The 17,324-nt window shown below is 39.6% G+C and overlaps 1 long non-coding RNA gene across 1 annotated transcript; it reads left to right on the top strand.

Annotated features, from left to right (window-relative positions):
* The first annotated feature begins 192 nt into the window (after positions 1–192).
* On the top strand, positions 193–16,677 carry LOC112666055 (uncharacterized). The gene is made up of 4 exons (XR_003140691.3): positions 193–1,766; positions 3,141–3,233; positions 3,328–6,162; positions 15,374–16,677. It is a non-coding gene; the product is annotated as an uncharacterized LOC112666055 (long non-coding RNA).
* Positions 16,678–17,324: the final 647 nt, after the last annotated feature.

Here is a 17,324-nt window from a genome sequence, read left to right as displayed (position 1 = left end):
TTAAATTTGATATTTTTTCCCCTTACGTTGTAATATACAATAATCAAGCCCTTTCTTTTTCAGAGTTATTTGAATTATTTATCTTTCCCATAGAAATGTGATTATGTGATGCCTTAAAAACGTGTAAAAGTAGGAAGATTTTCTATGTCAACAAGAAGTTCTCTGAGCAACACTGAAAGCAGGTAAGCCGAAGGTTGGAGCTACTCATCTCAGCAGGTCTGCAGCTGAACCGTACCTGACCTGTCATTTGCCTGTTCCCCTTCACCTCACAATCTCTAAGGATCCTTAATCTTGAGCTTCACCCTGCCAAAAGAAAACAATAAAACACATCAATGTGCTATAGCATGGTTACCTGAACATCACACATTTGCCTACAGCTTATGTGACTTTATTTCATATTCACAGACTTACATGTATTAAATTTTGTATTAAGTGAACCCACTTAACAGATAAATATATCCACAAAGTGACAAAACATGGACTGGCAGCTAAATCTCCTGAAGCTGAATCTTGTCTCTGCCCATTTCCAGCTATGTAATTTTGAGCAAGTTACCTAGCCTCTCAGTGCTTCATTTTCCTTTCTGTTCTTTGGTGATCGTAATAGCAGCTACCATTTGGTAGGCTTGTGAAGTTTATTCAAATACAATTTTTTGCTTGGCAGCACATAGTAAATGCTCAGTAAATGGCAGATGCATTTATATTATCATAATCCCCTCCATTATTAGAATGGAACACCATCCCTGAACTACCTAAAATCATCGCGTGTATCAACAGTGGCATACACTATTTGAGAAACGCCACATTTTAGCACAGAGCTAATATTTGTGTGGACTGGCAAGGTGACAAGCCACAGAGTACTTCTGAGAAGAGGACCACACTGTATCTAGGACCCAGGGTTAGACTATTTTAGAGAATAATAAACCCAACTTACAAGTTTTAAGAACATTTTTAGCACAAATGACCTAAAATTTAAATTGTATTAAGTGTGTATAATCTGCATGGGTGCCTCTGCCATGAGAATAATTAAGCTATATTATTCCCAGGAAATGTGCTTTACTGAAGTTGAAATCTCCATTATATTCCCTAGAGAATTAAACTTTTTAATCCTTTATGATATACACTGATGTTATGTATCCAAAGAATGATGTCTTGACTATATCCTGTCTGTTCACTTTCCTATCAATATTTAAATGGTTTTCAGGTTTTTATTTTCAATTATACTTACATTTGATGACTTCTTTGGAACACCATCTGAGGAGTTAATCTTCATAATCCAGCCAACATAAATGAACCCTTAGAACTACCCTGTTTTTATTTTTTGTGTATGCCAAGATTTAATGCATAGCCAAGTAGCATGAGGCAAGCTCGTTTAAGAGGAGTGTTGTAAAGTTAGATTTTCATTATATTTAGTGAGAGATGGTGATGATCTCTTAATTCTTTGCTGCCACATCTGAGGCTCAATAGCAATGGCTTCATGTCCTCACCCATACTAACATGAATCCATAATATACATCTTGTGCGGAATATAAATGAAAAAGCTTCCATTCCATTCCCAGTCTTCCCAAGAAGCATGTACCAAAAAGAAAAAAAAAAAGAAAAAAAAAAAAAAAGCAGAGCACATTTGCCATATTAAAATTGTCAAGCCCTTGTTTATAGATAAGATTTAGACATGGCTAATCTTATTTGTGTTCAATATTTATAGGTCTTTGGAGCCTATTACCTATACCAGATATACTGGAAAGTAATAGAACTGTACGTAAATCCAAGTAAGTCTCAGCAACATTTCTAAATGGTAAAGGCAGTTTGCTTTTGAAAAATTTGCATTTTAAATTTCTAATTATGGAGTCAGTTGAAGTTAAATCCAAATGGGTGCAATTGTCACTCAAAATGCCTTCCATATTATTCAGACAGCAAAATCTGTGTAGATAGAAACCACTAAACTAGTGTTTCCCAAACTTTGCTTTATGGAACTAGTTCCACAAGCTGTTCCAAAGGTTGCTTTGGGGAATTGGGGTTTGGAGGTTGGGGTAGGAACCAAAACACTCTATTTAATTTTGAGGAATTTAATGTTGGGAAATGCCATGTTAAACACATTTGAACAGGTATCCGTACTGCAAGACTTCTTGCATTCTCAAATACACTCATATGCAGAGTTTTCAGGATTGAGGATAGTATTTAGTGTTTCACAATCTTATTTGACCACAGGATTTTGTGTGTATGTGTGTGTGTAAAACACTTGCTGATGGTTCCAAAGAACATAGTTTGGGAAATTCCAGAGATTTTACAGAAATTATATAGAGTTGCTAAAAGATAACTCCTTTCATTCCTAAGGTAAGTACGCTTACATTTGTTTATTATTCTATTGGTAGAAACCATTGACACTAAAGAATTATTCCCGAAGAAGCAAATTTGCTTAGGTTTGGATTTCCATTGCAAATACTAAACTCTGGTTAAGGAAACTATTGCCATTAAAATATTATTATTCCCAAATTTAAAAAGTAATTTATATTGTCATTTTCAATGGAATATAAATTCTCTTAAGCTCACATTCAGTGTACGTTTTCTATGACTGATAAAAAGTAGTCCTTTATATTGCATGCCTCTCACCCCTTTAAGTATAAATACCTGATGTGTGGGAAGAATGGAAGAGATCTTGGCTACAGTGCAAGGAGTTTATAACTTTGGGTTCTGCTCATTGATTTTTGGTGGAAGGGACTTAGGAAGAATTATACAGTATTCAGAATTTACATAGTCTTCTCAATGATTTCTTTTTTTAAGGTTTTATTTTTAAGTAATCTCTATACCTAATGTGGGGCTCAAACTCACAACCCCAAGAAAAAGAGCTGTAGGCTTCACTGACTGAACCAGCCAGGTGCCCCTCAATTTTTTTTTTAATGCAGGCAAATCCTAACAGATAAGTTATATCTCCAAAGTTTGGTTAATTGGTTGTAGGCCAACCCACAAAAACTACATTAGTTGTCACAGATCCGGTATATTATAGTATTAAGATTGTTATAGAATTGAAATAGCCATATTACAAAGTCTTAGGGAAAATACATTAGCACATCATTCTATTCCTTACAAATGAGATCAGAGATTTCTTTCATTCAACACCTTTTTTACAATGTTTTTTTTTTCAGCCCCCATTCTTTGCCTGGAAATAGTGAACAGAGGAACTTCGCTCCTGTGGGCCAGAAGAATTAGTTGGCTTATATGACCACAGAGTTGAAATGGTAAATGTAACTTCACCTATGTCTGAATTTAAGGGCTCAAAGGCATTCAATCTACCTGTCTCTCATTTACTTGATTCTGTGCTCCTCTCTGCAGGTGACTCTTCTCCATGTGGACCCCACAATACAGCTGAAAGCAAGCGCTTCTTTGCCAGTGCCTATGGTCAAGTCCCCGTATCAGTTCTGGTCAGGCCTACTGTAAGAGCACCACAGCAGGAAGGTGGAACTCACCGATTGGTCAGGTCTGGGTCACGCGGTCCACTCCACTAGATTTCCCTTCAGCTGCACCTAAACCATGTGGACCAACAGAAAGGAAGGTGGAGTTAATCCACCCAGATTGCAAGGAGTGATGCCTAAAATGGGGAGGAGATTCTGAGCAGGCAAAACCACAAGCACTCAATTCCTGTAGATCTCAAAGAGGTTTGGGCAAGCTCTTCCTTTGCCAGTCTTGCTTCTCCCGTGTGCATCAATTTGGGATTTTTCTTTCCTCTCCCTAAATGGCAGAATGGGGGAAAGGTAGGGAAGGAAAGTATCCAATCCCTAGAGTTGTATCTCCCTCCTCATCACATGTGGCCAGTTTTTCACAAGCAGTTCTCCAGCTCTCACCCTCACCCTCACTCAATCCTCTACCACATGGATGTCCTAAGACCAGGGCTCTTCAATAAGATGTTGAGAAGACTCGCAAAAGCACAACTTCCTCTAAATACACAAGAACTCTTCCATAACTTCCGAAGCCCCCTGGGCCATCAGAGTGTTTTCACTCTCACATGACAGAAACCAAACTCCCATTTGGCTCAAACTGAAAAAGGAGATTTACTGGTCACATAACAAACTCCATGGATGGAGCTCAGCATGGTAACCTCAGATCCTCCAATGACCATGTCATGAATGGTTTGCTGTCTCCAACTCACCTCTGCTCTCCCCTCTTTTGGCTTAATTCTCATGCAAACTCTCCCTGTGACACAGCAGAATGACTTGATGGCCCCAAACACACCCCTGCAGTGAATCAACCAGCCTGGGAGAGATTTTTCCTCTTCCCAGAGTCTCCTTGGCCCAGAATGGCCAGGACCAGTCACTGTTGCCAGGAGCATGCAACAGACTGATAGGTCATCCTCATCTTGTTTCCACCCATTGAGCCCAGTGTACTTTGTCCCTCTGGAGGGGAAAAGGACAGCCCTGAAATCTGGAAAGGCAGTCCTCTTACAGCCCTTGTTCACTTTTGCACCTGTGGGTGTCTACTCCTTGCCCTTCTACCATTTGACTCTTTGTCATTTTGGGCTCAGATTAAGTTTTACCTCCTCAGAGAAAAGGGCACTGATCACCATTCAGGAAGGAAGTTCTGTTTGTATTTTTTTCAATATGCCATCTTATTTCCTTCATAGCCGACTTGTTCTCTTCCTCCTCCTCCTGTTCTACCTTTCCTCATCCTCTCCTCCACCACCTCCTCCTTTCCTTAAACCAGTGACCTGATTTCCTGTCATTTGTATATAAAATAATCATATTGTGATCAGTAGAAAAGTACTGGCAATTTTTGCCACAATATTATCAAAAAGAAGGCAATCCTTTTTTAATAAAAATAACATAAAAGAAATAAGATTGGAAAAAAGTAGTAGGCTGAAAGAATATTTGCTAAGACTGTAAAAAAAATGTTTACAAGAACATCATCACATCCTATTTATGTGAGTTCTTGGGAGAGTTCAAGTTCAATATGAATTAAATACTGTAACTTGTGCCTCTAAGTGCCCCAAATTTTCTCTTCACTATTTGATGATAGACTTTCTCAAGTGTATTATTCCCTGCCTTTTGAGACAGAATATAATTAATATAATTTTACCTCAGCTTAATGGCACAGGGTCATCTTGAAGATTATTATTTCACTGAGCTGGAAGACCGTGGTGTCCTTGGGGGCTTCAGAGTTGGGATGGAGGTTGTGGTCCTTGTATTAAGAGGCCCTAAACACAGTGCTTCTCCCCTGTCCCCTTTCCTCCCCAACCCCTTCCAGTTTATTGCTGCAGCCCTGCTGTGGGTTTGGAAGAACAGCTAACCCAGTTAAGTCATTGGCAGTTAACAGAATTGTGTTTTGTGTGAGGGAAATGTCTTGTTTGTGGATGAAGCTCAGGCACTCTTATGTGCAGCACATCAGCTTTCCTGCTTTGATTGTGGCTGTGCAGAGACTTTTTCCTCCTATTTCCTATTTCCCACTGGGCTTTAGCTAACAGAAGTCTCTGGATTCATAACTTGGTTAAAGAAATTTTACTATGATTAAGAAACCCAGGCCAGACTCGTTAGGATCATGGGCTTCTGTGTTGCTACACCACTCACAGGCCATTCTTCTCTCCATACTTTGCAAGAGTGTCACCATACTAGTCCAGCTCAGACTCTGGCAGTGGTCAGCCAATTCTTCTCTAAAGAACCAGGTAGTAAATACTGTGTGCTTTGTGAGCCAACAGGAAAAATCAAGGATATTATGTTGGTTCTTGAAGGAGAAGAGAGAAAACAAATTTCCACAGATTTTACATTAATGAGTTTCAAAGTGTAATAATGATAATTGAGTACAATTATTGCAATATGGTTTTACGCATGAGAAGAACAAAATCCTTTTTTGAGAAGGACTAACATTTTGCTTAATTGGGGTTCAAAGCTAGTGTTCTTTAGCCTCAGATTGATTGTAAATATTCATTTGTAAAAGCCATCTTAGCTCATAAGCTATTCAGGAACAGGTACAGTGAGCCAGATTTGGACCATAGTTTCCCAACCCCTGGACTATGGCATAAACTGATAACTGTCCCCCATATCTGTTGTTTCTTTTTCCTTTTAGTAATATAATGCTCTGAATTTTAGCTCAGCTCATAACCACATTGCTGGGTACCTTTCTTTTCAGCCTTCCTTGCAACTCAGTGGGACCAAGTCATTCAATTCTGGATAATCAGATGTGAGTACCCCTCTGTTCCTTACTTTCTAATGGCTAGGAAGGAGTAGATGCTCTGATGACTGTGGCAGAGCTGCCCCACCAGCCTCTGGACTGCTGTGTGGAAAAGAAAGAAATTTATTTCAAGTCTATATTTTGAGATCTTATATTATAGTTATGTTTGCAAATACTATATACTGTATGCTGTACAATTCGAAGGAAGAAATGTTCTCTCCTCTTCCGTGTTCTCCTTCTCCTCCTCTTCTTCTTCATTCTTTGCTTCAGTGACATTACTTCAGGATTTTCACCCTTTCCTACTGGCCTTCCTAGTCAAATCATCTAAATCAATGAGTTTTTCCTTTTTTTCACCCCTGCTTAAGCAAAAACAAATTAAATTCCCCTTTGCAGCTTAGATGAGAATCATTGAATAGAACTTAAAAGCTGTCTAAGGACTTTGTGTATTTCCAAAATGAACCTCATGAGATGGAGTTGCTCTTTTGTAATAACAAGAAGCACACAAACTTGGCAAATGTAATCTTACCTCGGCTAGCGAAACCTGCAGGCAGATTTTTATCTGTTTACAGGGATTATTATAAAAGGCTGAATAACAGCCTTGACTGTTTCTTTGGTTGTCAGCTGAACTGTAATCACATCCAGTTTGAGATGAGGAACTGCTGAGTGTAGAGTGTTAGACACACACACACACACACACACACTGCACAAAATTGAAAATCATACAAGAGGCGTTGAAACTACTACAAACATGTTGTCTGTGCTGATTCACTGTAGAAAAAGAGAGTTAGAAAGGCACTTTTCTCATCCTTTTTTATGTGATACCTTCTTAGAAAATACTTTTTTTTTTTTTTTTTTTTAGACAAATACTTTCTGCTTTTTGAGTCTCAGTTTCTTGTCTAGATGACAGGGGCAAAAGTGCCTGTTGCAGAGGGCTGAGGTAAAGGTAATGAGAGAAAATGTTAAATACACATCTTTCCATGCTTGATGGTTGTGTTGTTATTTTTCTGTCCAGTTGTTTTTATACCACAGTGTTTTATTTCAAGCCAGAGTTGTCTTTTCTCCATAAAAAAGTGACTCTTATTAGCCAACATATCCTAGTGGCTGTAAAGCCCAACCTGCATCTGGTCATACTGTTTGAAATGGTAGGAGTTGTCAAACTTGGTTTTTCTTTTCTTTTAAATAGAGTTTCTTGAGGGAAAAGGCCAGTGGTTATTTTTCTTTTATCAAAAATGCTAATAGAACCTTCTCTAGGTTTGCAGATTTTTCTGCAGGACCCACACAAGTCCTGGCACATATACCAGACTCTTTAATGTGGTTGAGAACGTGGATGCCAGAGACAGACGAGGTTTGAATTCACTGCCCTCCACTTACAGCCTTGTCACTTGGGGCAAGATACCTAACCGTGGTTTGCTTCTTTTTCCTCATGTGTAAAATGTCAGTAAATAATACTCCTTACATAGCACGGTGTGCGGCCAAGTGAATCAGTACATATCAAAGGATCTGTGCCTGTCACACACTAACATTCAGTAAATGTTAGTTCTTACTGTGCCATGGAGGCTGATTTTTTTTTTCCCCCCTTGGACAAGCCTTCTATTCTAGCAACAAGCAGCTCCAGTGAGCACACTACTTTTCTGGTGTTTTTCTTCTTTCTGGTTCTGGACTATTCCACTTATCTATTGCTGCATAAAAAAATCAGGCCTGAATCATGGCGTAAAACAAAAACCATTTTGTTATGCTCCCAGAATCTATAGGTCAGGTATCTGGACAGGGCATAGCTGGGATGGCTTGTGTTTTCTCTGCTTCATAATGTCTGGGGCCTCAGCTGGGAAGAGTCCAGGGACCAGTGGTGACTCAATGGCCGAGGGCTAGAATCACTTGGAGGCTCCTTCACTCACAAGTCTGGCGCCTGGGCTGCGTGACTCAAAAGACTTGGCTCAGCAGGGACCGTTGACCAAAGTGCCCACACGTGGCCTTTCCACGTGGCTTGGGTTTCTCCCAGCATGGTGGCTCGCTTCTGAGAAGGAGCAAACCCAAGAGCAAATGTTTCAAAAAACCCAGACAGAAATGGCATGGCTCTTTGTGACCTGGCCGCAGAAGTCAGGAAGTGTTACTTCTGCTACTCTGCTGAACTAGCAGTCCCAAGTTTTCTCTGATTCAAGGGGAGGGTGGCATAGATGCCATTCTGGATGGAAGTGTCAAGGATCTTAAAAAATTTCTTTTTTAAAATTTTTCTCCTATGAATTTGGCTTTGTTTGGGACTTGTTACCCATGTTCTGGTTAGTGATCCCTAGTCTTCCCTGGTTGCTGTGTACCCTTGACTAATCCCAACCCCTAGGATTTAGAATCTAGAGCATCCCTCTGGCAACCTTCACTTGTTCCTTCTATCACCTAGACAGCATTCCCTGTTCCTGCCCACTACCCAGCCCTGCCTCCCGCCTCCTTCCTTTGCTCCAGCTCATCTGCTACCTAAAACTCACCAAGTGGAATAATATTTTTGTAATTCTAGCCAAACTTTCCCTCAATATTTTCACTTCCTCCTTGGTCTACCCACAACTTGCTGAAGCTCAACTCTTCCAAGCTTATGAACTCAGAAAAGGAATGTTTCTTCAGAAAGGGAAAAGCTGAGGAGCCTCTTTGTAGGAAAAGAGAATAGATTCTCACTGCATAGGACAAATATTTCAACACAAAGACTCCCCAGTTAGGGGAACAGAGGGAGAGTAATGAGAGCAGAGGTATGGGTGGTACCAGAAAGACGGGTCCAATGCATTGTTACTTTGGTTAAAGCCTGGGGAGGTGGCCAAAATCACAAATAGTTTTATGGGATCTGGGAGCAGAGAGGACGTGAAACTTTCCAGGCGAGTTCCTGGAGAAGAAGCAGTGCTGTAGAGGAAAGCATGGTGATTGCAGTATTGAGGTGGGATGGGGCCTTAGACAGCATCACCCACGAGAAAGACCTGGAACTGAAAAAAAGAAACAACCAATCCTGGAAGGATGATGAGAAAAGACTCATTGCTAACCCACATGGGCCCATTGCCGAGGACCAGAGTGAATGCCGTGGAGGACAGGATGCTTTGCTTCACCCAGAGCCTCTTTTCTATAGACTCGTGGGATACCTAGAACCATGGGAAAAGGAAGGGAACCCATAAATGACAAAGATTAACTTTTCACCTCCTTAATTAGGAAGCAGTAGATTCAAATGAGAATCTAGTTTTAGAAAAATGAAACAAGTTAGATTTTTTAAAAGATTTTATTTATTCATTCATTCATGAGAGACACAGAGAGAGGCAGAGACACAGGAAGAGGGAGAAGCAGGCTCCCTGTGGGGAACCTGATGTGTTGGAGTCAATCCCAGAACCCCAGGATCATGACCTGAGCCAAAGGCAGACACTCAACCACTGAGCCACCCAGGTGCCCAAGTTCTATTTTTTTGCACACCTAAAGATGTGTACTGCTATCCACATTCACTCATACATATTCAGTGTTTCATATTGAGGGGAGAGGTGGATGTATGCAATAAAATTCTATATGGCATGTTTTTAATAATCAATTCTTATTTCTGTTGGAGTTTTATTGTGTTTCTGTCAAATAACACTGATAGAGATTTAGCTGTTGAGTAAGTGGAAATTGTGAATGAAAGTTACAATTCATTCATTTAAATCTTTCTGAGCAACTACTATATGTCAAATAGTGTCTTAAGTGGAGTTAACAGAGGTAATAAGGCCATAGTCTTTGCCCTTGAAAATAAAACTTACAATGTAACAGCTTTAGAACAGGCATGATTTTTTGGTCTAATAGCTAGCTCTTAGGTTTATAGCTAGACACATATAGATGTGAGGAATCTGATCAGTTAAAAGCACACACACACACACACACACACACACACACACACACATTCTTAGAGCTCTTTCCTCCAAATGCATAATAAGGATCCCCATGGCAGTACCCCTCTTCTGTGATTTGGTCAACAGAGTCAAGAGAAAGGCTTGAAGCACACATACACGCACATACATTCACACACACCATCTCTTTATTCTGTACTAGGGTGTGTTGTCATTGCATGATATATTTAGACAAAAACCACTTACTTTATAATGATCTTTGTTCACATGAAATCTACAGAAATAAATAGTATTACTGATTTCTTCTTTTGTTTGATGTCAGTGTGAGATATTTATTAAGAAAATGCGCTGGATGTAATGTCACCTTAATTATAGTATGAGAAGGCTTAATGAAGGCAAATTCCCCTTTATAGCTTTAGGCTTTAATGCCACTAGGCTCTTCTGTTTATTCCAATGAATTACATTTCTGGCACCCACGATCTCATGTAACAAATGCATAACTAATGTGACATTCACACAAAACATCACATTAGTTCCATACGATCAGTTCTATTCCAGTGAACACCAACCCAAATCATGTTATTGTAATGTGAGTTGCGATTTAATACCCTAATTTGTAGGTAAGTTTTGTCTGAATCTAGCATTATTTACACCACTTATGGTGGTTTCTAAGACATACTAGATGCACATTTTATCTGGCTTGGCTACCTCCCCTCCCCCGATAGACACACCCCTAAGTAATATATCAAACAGTCTGGTACTGAATACGTTCTCAACTATCTTCCTACCAGGTTAAAAATTGCGGGTGACAGTAGTTGGCTGTTTCAATAACTCGAAAATTCCCGTAATGTAACATGCTTTCAAATTTGGAGAACTAAGAATTACAGAAGAATAGAGACTGTCATCCAGCCCAGGAAAAGTTAATAGTTGCATAATACTATTTATAAAATGAGGTCAAGATTATTCTGTAAGCATAAGTCAATCTATTTTGAAATAAGGCATTCTTTCTGCCTGGTGTCTTCTCCCTGCAGTCCATATGGCAAGCTCACTTGCATCCTTCACGCTTCAGCATGATTGTTACCTCCTTTCTAACAAAGCTTTTGACTACCCTATTTAAAACAGCCCCCTCTGTATCACTGACTGCCTATCACATCACCCTGTGTGACACTTTCTGGTACCTATTTCTCTATTTGCTGTCCCTTTTTCCCTAGTTATAAATTACAATTTCTAGGTGGGCAGATGACCACCTAGAATGAAAGCTACTTTTCCAGCTTCTCTTGCAGCCATGGAATACATCTGGCTATTGGGAGAAACACTATTTTTTTTTTTATTTTTTTTTACTAAACCATCTTTAAAAGTGAAGGGAGAGGTATGGTCCTCTTCTTGGCTTTGTCCTTCATATAGTTGCAATGGCTGAAACCCAAGCCATCATTATCCTGGAGCATGAAGTGGAAGCCATGTGTTTGGAATGGTGAACCACAAATCTAGGTCCTAGATGAATTCATGAAGCTGCCTTACCGATCTCTCTCTCTCTCTCTCTCTCTCTCTCTCTTTTAAGAGAGAGAAAGAGACAGACAGAAGCAGCAGAGTGGGTGGGGAAAGAGAGACTCTCAAGCAGGCTCCACATCCAGGGCAGAGCCTGACGCAGACTGGATCTCATGACCCTGAGATCATGACCTGAGCTGAAAGCAAGAAAGAGTCTTACGCTTAATCCACTGAGCCTCACAGGTGCCCCAACTGCCTTATCCATTGTGAAGAGACTTCTTTAATGTGAAAGGAGAAATAAACTTTTGAAACCACAATCATTATTCCACATATATAGCAACTTGTCCAGCGTATTAACCTGAACCAACCAAAGAAGAGGTGCACCGATCAATCGGAATAGATGCCAGTGTCAAAAAATTGCTGTAGCTGAATCACAGCTTTGGTTTAAGCAAAATGATTTTGAATCTTCTTTCCCCTGCAACTAAACCTAATGTTAAGTAATCTCTACTTTTTAACCCTTGTTGTAGTCCGTGATTATCTTTTCATTGTTTTACATATTTATTATCTTCCTCTCCCCTTAACATCTAATCTCTATGAGGGCAGAGAATTCCTCTAGGGTTTGCTTCTGGAACACAACTTCGTTGAATGTTGAAAGAATGAATGAACTAATTCTTTAATTTTTTATTGCAAGATACAATATTTTGGGAATTGCAGATCTGGAGCAGTGAAAAGAATTCTATTTGGAGGACGAGGGTTGGCAGTGCAATTGACAAAAGTTTTTTTTTTTTTTTCCTTCTGACTTGAAAAAAAACCTGATGAAATTAGTGGTAGATAAAAATTCATTTCTCGCTTCTAACAAGGAATCACAAACAATGGAGGACATATAAATAGAGTAGCAGCTTTATTAATAATACTTTCCTACTCCATTCGTGATCTTTTGATGACAACCCTACCGGAGGCACTCTTTATCAGGCACTAAAGCAATTTAGATGCTGTCACATGCCTTTCTTGATATATACGTATTAGACATAAAGCAGTTTTCTGTTCTTTAGCTTATTTTAGTATATAATTAAAACTCTGACTGTCTGCTACTAAGCAACGGAGCATGGCAGAGGTTGATCACATGCTATCACAAAGATAGAAAGAGGAAAAATAATAAAAATAATCATACCCATTCCTGTAATCAGCCTTCAGATCTTAATTATGTTTTAACTCCTTTGTTATGCCAAAGGCAATGCCTATTGGCATTTAAAGGACACTCTCACTTCTCTGCCTAAATTCAATCTAGTTGTTTCATTTGGATCCTAGTCCATTTATGGAATCCTTCTGGGGGCATTTAAGGTCACAAAGGATGATAGAAAACTGAGATAGGAGTCTGGAGGTTTGGGTTCCATTTAGCCCCCAACCTGGCAAGGTGTGTGTGGGGAAGCACCCAGATTCTAAACTCAAGGAAAGGGAGGCTGGGGTGGGGGTGTGTGCAAGGCTGGAGGTTGGGGGAGGGTGGGATTGGTAGGTGAACAAGTGGGTTTATACCCAAAACAGCCCTCTGCCACCTTTCTCCCTGACCCAGGGGCTGACCTCTGAAGTTTCAATTTTATATTTCACTCTGCTTTCAAAGACGCCTTTTTATCAGACTCTTAACTTTTATATGAATGGTATTTCTGTAAAATTGTGAGATGCACCAGTTTTGAAGACTGTATCCAGAGGGAATAGCTCTTACTCTGTTCTGGCCCCCACCTCCCTCAACTTCCCAAAAGACTTCTGAATATGAATCTTATTCACTTATTCATTCATTCATTCATTCATTCATTCATTCATTCGTGAATGAATAACTTTTGAGCCCCTACTTTGGGTCAGGTACTATTCTATGCATTAGGGCTGTAACAGTGGGCAAAACGGACACCTCTACCCTTACAGAGCCTTGCTCCATAGGAAAGACAGCAAATAAATAAGAGAAGCTTTTTTAAAAGGAATGAATACTTACCATATATTGAGCTCTCACTAGGCCAAACACAGCATAGTCTCATGGTGCTATTTACTCTTTACACCAGCTAACAGGAGCGGCACAGAGGATGCACAGCGGTGGTGCACGAACATGAGATGCACTGCCCGAGCCGATTCCCAGGGCTGCCACTTACTAGCTGTGTCATTTGTAGCCAGTTAATTACTCTTTACTTGCCTCAATTTTCTTACCTGGAAAATGGCAGTTCTATCTTATGGGGCTGTTGGGAGAATAATTATTTAATGTATTTGTATGTAGATCAACACAAGTCCCTTCTCTCCATGTAAGGGTGAGGAAAGCTATGTAATGTCCCTCTTTTCCAGAGCCACCCATTCTCTGACACCCATACTACCATACTACCAAAAGATTTGGGGCCATGTTAGATGTTTCAGAGCCCAGACCTACTTTCTTTTGGAGGGAGCATTGAGAAGGGTAATGATTGGTAACTATTAAGGCTATACAAGGACAGAAAAAAGATCTGGAGTTAAGGGGGCCAGGAAGAGCTGTCCTAAAACAATTAACAATGTTAGGAAAACTTAAAAAGTATATTCATGTGCTGATGCCTCTGCACTTGAACTGTATAACTTCCTGGTGGGAGGTAAACAAGAGGAAGGAATTCTTGAGGGTACCTGAGAGTCTGCTCCATTATTTTTCTTTGGCTTTTGTAATCTTCCTACATACTAAGCAACTAAAATGAGCATGACCTCTTTTCTTTGTCCTTCTCTCCACATCTGAACTATTCTCCTCTCAAGCTGACTGGTGTCCCTTTTTGGTCATCTAAGTCATGCCTAAAGACCCTCCATTGTCTACCCCAGGATGAGAGAGCGTGTGTAGAGGAGATTGAAAGAGCCCAGCAGAGACAGAAACACAACATAATTGGTCAGTATCAGCCTATAAACCAGCTCCATTGGAGTCAGATGTCTGTCCTTGCCCCATCCAGCCATTGGGGGGACAGAATCAACTTTTGAGACTTGTGATTATAGACAAAGAAGTTGCGGATTGGGCAAGCTTTCCTAAATCTTTCTATTTTTGCTTTTCTCTGCGAAGTTATTTTCCACGCAATGGGTCCAACACCTATTATTTCTGCCCTCAGCTGCACATTACAGATAATTAGCATCAGTTGTATTGTCATACCTACCATTTATTAACAACCTTCTTAACTGTAGCAACGTACAGATTACTTTTAAAAATAGCCGTTAGTCTCTTTGTAAGTGGAAGGGCTCAGAATCTTATACACCCAAAGTTTCTCTCTTTGCTAGAGCCAGCCATGAGCACTCTCCACCTGACGTTTTGGAAAACAGATTTATAGGCAGGTCTGTGTGTTATGCTTCTAGTTAATCGATGTGGTCCCACAGAACTTAAAGTACTGCAGGGACCAACAGGATCTCTACCTTCAAGGAGTCTTAATCTGTACTGGATCATGACATATATAAGATGTTAGTATTTTCTCCAAGCCCAGCTGTGCAGTGGGTAACTAAGTTGGCTTCCTTGCAACAAAAAAATTCCTTCAAGAACAACTTCTGTCACAATTGCCTGTAAAAGTTTCAGCTACTCTCTTCCTTGCTTCCTTTCCTTTTGGGGTTGTGCCTAGTGGTTGGCTACCACTCAGGAAAGCATTATAATTGTAGGCACTAGCTTAGCCAAAAGGCCATGTTTTAGCTTTAGGGTAAACTTGTTAAAATTGGGCACTCAGCCAGGGTCATCCATCTAAGGACATCGTGAAAGCGTCTTACGGTTGTTCATCCAGCTACGGTCTAATTAATTTTCAAATGGACAAAGTAGCTTCTTGGGCCGTGTAACAAGCATTTTCATTCATTTAAGCGAAGCTGGATTTGGCTCGGAGCAGGGTCACGAGAAATTCTAATGGCTTCTTCTGTTCTTTGTGTGTCCTCAGGAGAGCTTGCTTGATGTCAACAAAGCAAGATTTGTGCTCCGGGCAATCGGAGTGGAATCAGTTTCCAGAGAGCCAAGTTCTTTGACTTCCCCTAGAAGGAAAGGGTATGGAATTGAGCATATGGGAAGGCTCTCTAAACCCTTTTACATTATTGGATTTAGCTACGCTCACATAATGAAATTGTTGAGATTGTTTAAACCTTCTGCGGGGACTTCTGTTAGCGGAGAAGAAACTTGTACTAAAGCCATAAGAAGATTGTGTTATAGATATAATGGAATCTTTTTTATCTTTTGCCTGGTTTTCTGTGTAGGGCTGACATTTTTTTTCTGGGCATGAAGCCAAGGGTCTATTTAATTTCTCAAAATTTCCCATGGTCACTAATACTGTCCCCCTGACAGCAGTTTCATAAATTTATAAATAAAGACAAAGCCATAAGAAAGGTTGTGAATCCTTGCAATTAACTTCAAATAGCGTTTGGCAGCTTTTTTTTTTTTTTAAGGTGGCTATTTTGCTCCGTAAACATAGTGACACCTATAGAAAGCATGTTCTTGATTCTTCAGAACATTTTTCACTGATCTTACCTAAATCCCAATAAAATATTGAACTTTATCTTTGTCTCGAAACCACATCTATGATTAAATAAATCTTGAATATAAAAATGCAAGTTGACTTACATCTGATGAATTCTCATGAACAATTAAATTTATATCACTCATTTTTCTTGCATTTAGGATTATGGGGTGATGGTGGCATTTTTTATTTTGAATGTAAAATCCTGTTTGTTTTGTTGTTGTTGTTTTTTTACTTTTAGATTTTTAAGAAGGCTTTTTACCAATTTAGAGACATATTTTGTTTGTTTTTATTTGTTTTTTGTGGGTTTTGGTTTTGGGGTTTTTTTTTAAAGAGGTGGGGTTAGGGAGGACGCAGGTGGCAGGCAGCTTCCCATTAAGGAGCATCATGACAGTTTGACCATGAAAAATGCACCCCATTGAATACCACAGTGTTCTGGGAAATGACTAGCCACAGAAAACCCTCTGCCCCTAGCATTCATTTCAGCAATGCCCCCAAACTGCTTGCTTGCTTTTTTGCAGCCAACCAAGGACCCCAAGTGTACCTGCAGAAAGTCATCCAGACTTCCAAAAAGCCCACCTTCACAGAACCCTTACCAATAAGAAGTTGCCTTCCCGTCCCTTTTAGACTCTATGAAACTCACTTTCCCTACTAATACCCTGGAATCTCTGCTGAAAGAAGTGTGACAGCTGATGGGTTCTTTTGCAAGTTTATGAATAAATAGTCTTTGTTAATTTTGTCTCAGACTTAGTTTTGTCTTTGACAGATGTATCCCCGACTTAGAACAACATCTTGCCCATAGAAGAATCAAATATTTACTCATTCAACAAATATCTGCTGATTACCTACTACATGCCAGATACCATTCCCAGCACTGAGCTAGAAGATACATAATTTGCCCTCTACCCAGTATACTAAATTTCATAAATAATAATTTTAGGATATAATAAATAATTTCATAAATAATGACTTCTCATTAACAATGATTTTGTAAGTAATAACTTATTAACAATGCATACTAAAGTATAAGCCTGATTTTTTTAGTTTAGAGAGAAGCAGTGCCTCTTTTATAAGGGTAAGGGAAACCAAGCTGTCCTACATGATACCATAAACTTCCTGCGACATAAAAGCAGCCATCCCATCACCTAGCATCTGTGATAAGACAGCCATTGCATTTTCGAAGGAAAGAGGAAATTAGTTAGTTGACGCTTGCGCTGAAGAGTGTTCTCTGGCTGGTTATACGTACTGCCTTTTATTTCCTCACTCCTGAAACTATAACATAGTTGCATAGTAATATATATTGACAATATTCCTCTCTCCCCCACATTTTATCTCTGTTTCAAAGATTCAATGAAAAAGGATATTCTCGAAAAGCTAGCAA

Source organism: Canis lupus, chromosome 20 (assembly GCF_003254725.2).
Source record: "Canis lupus dingo isolate Sandy chromosome 20, ASM325472v2, whole genome shotgun sequence".
NCBI lineage: Eukaryota > Metazoa > Chordata > Mammalia > Carnivora > Canidae > Canis > Canis lupus.
Note: the sequence above shows the minus strand (reverse complement) of the source record. Positions and strands in the feature narration are given on the sequence as shown.